The sequence below is a fragment of the Salvelinus sp. IW2-2015 genome, unplaced genomic scaffold (assembly GCF_002910315.2).
Source record: "Salvelinus sp. IW2-2015 unplaced genomic scaffold, ASM291031v2 Un_scaffold629, whole genome shotgun sequence".
NCBI classification, from domain to species: Eukaryota; Metazoa; Chordata; class Actinopteri; order Salmoniformes; family Salmonidae; genus Salvelinus; species Salvelinus sp. IW2-2015.
In genome coordinates, this window is record NW_019942585.1 from 653,002 (window position 1) to 659,162 (window position 6,161).

At 43.0% G+C, this 6,161-nt stretch overlaps 1 pseudogene; it reads right to left on the reverse strand.

The window, feature by feature from the left end:
- The window catches only part of LOC112068637 (ATP-dependent zinc metalloprotease YME1L1-like), a 17,669-nt pseudogene that overhangs the window by 5,157 nt on the left and 6,351 nt on the right, over positions 1 to 6,161 (reverse strand).

The following is a 6,161-nucleotide window of genomic DNA, read 5'->3' on the forward strand; positions in this document are numbered from 1 at the left end:
CGATAGATACCCTACGGCTGCAGATAGATACTATACGGCCTGCAGATAGATACTACGCCTGCAGATAGATACTAAGCGGCCTGCAGATAGATACTACGGCCTGCAGATAGATATACGGCCTGCAAGATAGATACTACGGCCTGCAGATCGATACTACGGCCTGCAGATAGATAGATACGGCCTGCAGATAGATACTACGGCCCTGCAGATAGATACTACGGCCTCAGATAGATCACTACGGCACTGCAATAGATACTACGGCCTGCAGATAGATACTACGGCCTGCAGATAGATACTACGGCCTGCAGATAGATGCCTAAGATGATGATAGACAGAGTAAATCTCTCAGGGTTGAGTCCGGAAAACAAAGTCTAGAATGTGTGGCACATGTAACAACATGGCTGAGAGATCCTCCAATCGCGTGCAATGCCTGGAAATGGCATTACTGCACAAAGGCAACGCTGCCTTCGTAATTTATGGATACGGCCTTATTTGAGGAATAAGCCTTTGGTGAAATGAAATGCATTTAGACATCTAAAATGCAGACTACTAGAAGAAAAGAAAAAAAACAAGTTAGGAGAGATTTGTGTAGACTCAATTTTCAATCTACCCTTTTATGTGCACGAGGTATAATCTCTTACTTTGTCCTCATTCCGAACCTGGTCAACATCTCTTGCAATACAAGAGTAAGGCTGAGGGCTGGAGAAACCACAATACAAGAGTAAGGCTGAGGGCTGGAGAAACCACAATACAAGAGTAAGGCTGAGGGATGGAGACACCACAATACAAGAGTAAGGCGGAGGGATGGAGAAACCGCAATATAAGAGTAAGGCTGAGGGATGGAGAAACCGCAATATAAGAGTAAGGCTGAGGGCTGGAGAAACCACAATACAAGAGTAAGGCTGAGGGATGGAGACACCACAATACAAGAGTAAGGCTGAGGGATGGGGCTGGAGAACTGTAACCACTCAAATTCATAGACAGCGCTAAGGATGCATCCCCGTTATCCAAATAGTTAAGGCTATTCAGTGTTTGTTCAATAATTGTATTGTTTACAAACAACGGAGTAACTCAAGGTTATTTGGGGTTCTGACTGGGTACGACAGTTAAACTCAGCTCATTTAGAAGTTATATTCTTCAAGAATCAACTGATTATACATTCATTTTACAAGTCCCCCAAAATTAATGTAGCAATATGCTCTATATCTAAAGCCCAACCGATCTAGGTCCCCCCCCCCCTCACCAGTCGTGATGTAATCGTCGCCAAAGATGAGTTCCTCGGCCACACGGCCTCCCATGCTGACGTCCATCTGGGCCAGGAGCTGAGCACGAGTCTCGCTCCAGCGGTCATCATCTGGGAGCATGGACACCTAAACAGACAGGAAAGACTAGCCTTCGAGAACATCCATCTTAGGTAAACCATCACATAATAGTAGTTCTCTGTTCCTCCTAAACTGTTTTAAAAGGCAAGCCCCCTGGAGCTGCCAACATCGAAACCGAGGCCCACTTCCTTCAGGAAGTCCAGGGCAACAGCACTAAGGGGCGGGGGGTAAGGTAATGGCAGAAGGGACAATGCACCTATTCTGCAAGGTATTTTACTATATAATGGAACACATTTAGCYTCGCAATGCAAAACGTGGATGAAATGTAACAAACTATGACATTGCTAAATCAGAGATGTCATGTCAAAGCAAGTGGGATGATTAGATGGTAATATACCACGGCTTCAAACACTCCTTGGCCAATCAAAACGCAATGCTCAGTACTACTCACATGGCCAAGAGTGGGCCCTCTGGGCATGATGGTTGCCTTGTTGATGGGCATGGCGTCTTTGGTGTAATACGCCACAATGGCGTGGCCTGACTCGTGGTAGGCTGTGATTTGCTTGTTCCTCTTATCAATGTCCACACTCCTGCGCTCAGGACCTTCAGTATACAGAGAGACAAGAGTACCCACTTTGAAGAATTAAAAAAACACTTTATCATTCATATTAGTGTAGTGCAGATTTTACTCCAGTACGTTTTATTTGGGAATTCCAACCTGAAAGATAGAACCACCAACTCCTGGGAAAATATCTGTCCTAGAGAATGAGAGGGATCCTGACCAGACAGTCGTTCTAACAGTCTACATTAGAATGTCTCTTAACCAGAGACTCGTTGTCATTCAGCTCTCTCACATGGCAGGTTTTTATTTTTTTAWTTTTTTTATTTCACCTTTATTTAACCAGGTAGGCTAGTTGAGAACAAGTTCTCATTTGCAACTGCGACCTGGCCAAGATAAAGCATAGCAGTGTGAACAGACAACACAGAGTTACACATGGAGTAAACAATAAACAAGTCTCAATAAACATGGTAGAAAAAAAAGAGAATCTATATACAATGTGTGCAAAAGGCATGAGGTAGGCAATAAATCGAATAATTACAATTTAGCAGATTAACACTGGAGTGATAAATCATCAGATGATCATGTGCAAGAAGAGATACTGTGTGCAAAAGAGCAGAAAAGTAAATAAATAAAAGCAGTATGGGGTGAGGTAGGTAAATTGGGTGGGTAGTTTACAGATGGACTATGTACAGCTGCAGCGATCGGTTAGCTGCTCGGATAGCAGATTTTTAAAGTTGTTGAGGGAGATAAAAGTCTCCAACTTCAGAGATTTTTTGCAATTCGTTCCAGTCGCAGGCAGCAGAGAACTGAAGGAAAGGCGTCCAAATGAGGTTTTGGCTTTAGGGATGATCAGTGAGATACACCTGCTGGAGCGCGTGTTGCGGTTGAGTGTGATAGACAGATAAAGGACCAGCCAAAAGTTGACACGTACTCATTCCAGGGATTTACTTTATAATGTACTATTTTCTAAATTGTAGAATAAGACATCAAGTGGAGTGACTATGTATGATGTGTCAAACTGAAATTGGATAAGGAGATCGCGAGTCTGGGACCAGCTCGGCTTGTTACTTTTAATAAAAGCCTATTCTGAACTCACAAGCTCCAGTGTCTAAGAGATATTATTAAGAAGTATTTCCACGACAATGACAGCTGTGCACACTCTTGTCATTCTCTCAACCAGCTTCATGAGGTAATCACCTGGAATGCATTTCAATTAACAGGTGTGCCTTGTTAAAAGTACATTTTAATTAATAGAAAAGGTGGTAGGTGTGTCCAAACGTTTGACTGGTACTGTATAATGCACCAAAAGCGTCTGCATTAGTTACATTGTGTTGCTTCTTAATGGGTCCTGCTAGCACAAAACATCTCTCTGAAGGAAGGTTCATATATATATGTGTGTGTGTGTGTGTGGTGTGTGTGTGTGTGTGGTGTGTGTTGTGTGTGTGTGTCAAATAAAATGTTATAGTCACATACACATGGTTAGCAGATGTTAACACGAGTGTAGCGAAGTGTGTGTGGTATGTATATGCACCCACCCATGAGGATTTGTCCTTGGAGAACTCCAGTTCCTTCATGGTGACCTGGTCGAGGCCGTCCACCGCTGCCTTCAGGGCCGCCTGGTTCACCAGGTTCTCCAGCTCCGCCCCCGTGAAGCCCACCGTCCCCTGGCAATGATCGCCGCGTTCACGTCTGAACACACAACCAGCAGGGCCAAAAGGAGAATGTTGTCAGTCCAAAAACAGTGGGCTCTTTCATGCAGCGAATGTGTGTGTGTGTGTGTGTGTGTGTGTGTGTGTGTGTGAGGTAGCCGTGACACCTAGTGATCAGAACCTCTCGACGAGGCGGCTAGGTTTAACGTCGCTATGATAAACTAGTCACTGATATACTGTCTAAGCCAGGAGTTTTCAAACCTCTCCTCAGGGACCTGAGATAGTTCAGGGCTACAACAACATTGTGAAACGTCTGGGGGGGGTCCTCAAGGAGAGATCTGAAAGCCACTGATCTAAGCAACTGATTTGAAACCTACTAGGATCCACTTTGATCTTCTGCAGGTACCAGTTGAGGATCTCCGTACGTCCTTTCACGTCCGGACGAGGGACGGTCACTTGCATGTCAAACCTCCCCGGACGTACCAGGGCACTAAAAAAAGACAGAAGAGCAATGGGCTAATGATCCAGAGAGTAATGGGCTAATGATCCAAAGAGAGCAATGGGCTAATGATCCAGAGAGCAATGGGCTAATGATCCAGAGAGTAATGGGCTAATGATCCAGAGAGCAATGGGCTAATGATCCAGAGAGCAATGGGCTAATGATCCAGAGAGCAATGGGCTAATGATCCAGAGAGCAATGGGCTAATGATCCAGAGAGCTGACATGTTGTATACAATTCAAAACAAAGTACATGCTCCAATCTCAATTGTGTCAATAACAAATGCATTCTTTATTTACCTTTAGCCTTGTGATTCTACAAAGAATTTAAAAGGTTCTCCGTCAATGGAGAAAAATTAAGAGCGGTTCTATTTACGACCTCTTTCTAAAAATAGATTTGTTCCATTTATACAGCTTTTTGCTGGTCCTATAGCCAGCTCTCAAGAATAACTTTCTTAGGGCGACTTTTCCAGTAATCTCACCGAGGACATCTTTCATATCGAGGAGGGTCATGGCAAAAAAGGCAGAATCAGTTCTCTGGGCACATGGGAAGAGTAGTTCCCGCTGTGCAATTTGTTCCAATTAACCACCCAGCCTTATTCCAATGTGAACCACATTTCAAGTGTGAATTTGCAACTCGGGAGCTGAAATCCAGTGGTCTGAAACTTTAAGACTAGACAGCCAACCAGCCAGGTCCTGACAAAGGGACCAAGCCTACTGGTTTGGTGAAAAGCCTACAGAAACACCTGTTACTATCCACTGTAAACATACTTATCCAAAGCCTCAGCAAAGTTTGTAGCGCCAATAACGATGACCCCTTCGTTTGGTTTGAACCTGTGGAGTATCAACACATTGAATGAGGAAAACACAAGCCTTGTGATATGCATCAGGTAGACAAACAAAAATTATTCAGGCTTAATTCTGACGCAATAGCTATATACAGTATATTCTGAGTTGTTCTTACCCGTCCATCTCTGCCAGTAGCTGGTTGATGGTCTGTCTGGAGTAGGGGTGCATGGGAGACTCAATCCTCTTTCCTCCCACGCTGTCAAGCTCATCAATGAAGACAACACAAGGTGCGTTGGCTTTCGCCTCTTCTGCGGACCAAACAGAAAGAGATTTAGGCTGTGTCCCTCCTTTCCTCCGCTTCATGGACACTGATCAAGAAGTACTTGATTAGTTGAAAGCCATATTGTGAAATGACTGATGCAGAGGGGTTACTGTTTTATTTAACTTGGTCTGTATTCCATCAGGGACCACGACGGAAACGAATGGAATCACTAACGTTGGAAACTTGAAACTAATGGAATCACTAACGTTGGAAACTAATGGAATCACTTAACGTTGGAAACTAATGGAATCACTAACGTTGGAAACTAATGGAATCACTAACGTTGGAAACTAATGGAATCACTAACGTTGGAAACTAATGGAATCACTAACGTTGGAAACTAATGGAATCACTAACGTTGGAAACTAATGGAATCACTAACGTTGGAAACAATGGAATCACTAACGTTGGAAACTAATGGAATCACTAACGTTGGAAACAATGGAATCACTAACGTTGGAAACAATGGAATCACTAACGTTGGAAACAATGGAATCATAACGGGAACGAATGAACACTAACGTTGGAAACAATGGAATCACTAACGTTGAAACAATGGAATCACTAATGAAACATGGAATCACTAACTTGGAAACGAATGGAATCACTAACGTTGGAAACGATGGAATCACTAACGTTGGAAACAATGGAATCACTAACGTTGGAAACTAATGGAATCACTAAACGTGAAACTAATGGAATCCACTAACGTTGGAAACTAATGAATCACTAACGTTGGAAACTAATGGAATCACTAACGTTGGAAACTAATGGAATCACTAACGTTGGAAACTAATGGAATCACTAACGTTGGAAACTAATGGAATCACTAACGTGGAAACTAATGGAATCACTAACGTTGGAACTAATGGAATCACTAAACGTTGGAAACTAATGGAATCACTAACGTTGGAAACTAATGGAATCACTAACGTGGAAACTAATGGAATCAACTAACGTTGGAAACTAATGGAATCACTAACGTTGGAAACAATGGAATACTAAACTGTTGGAAACTT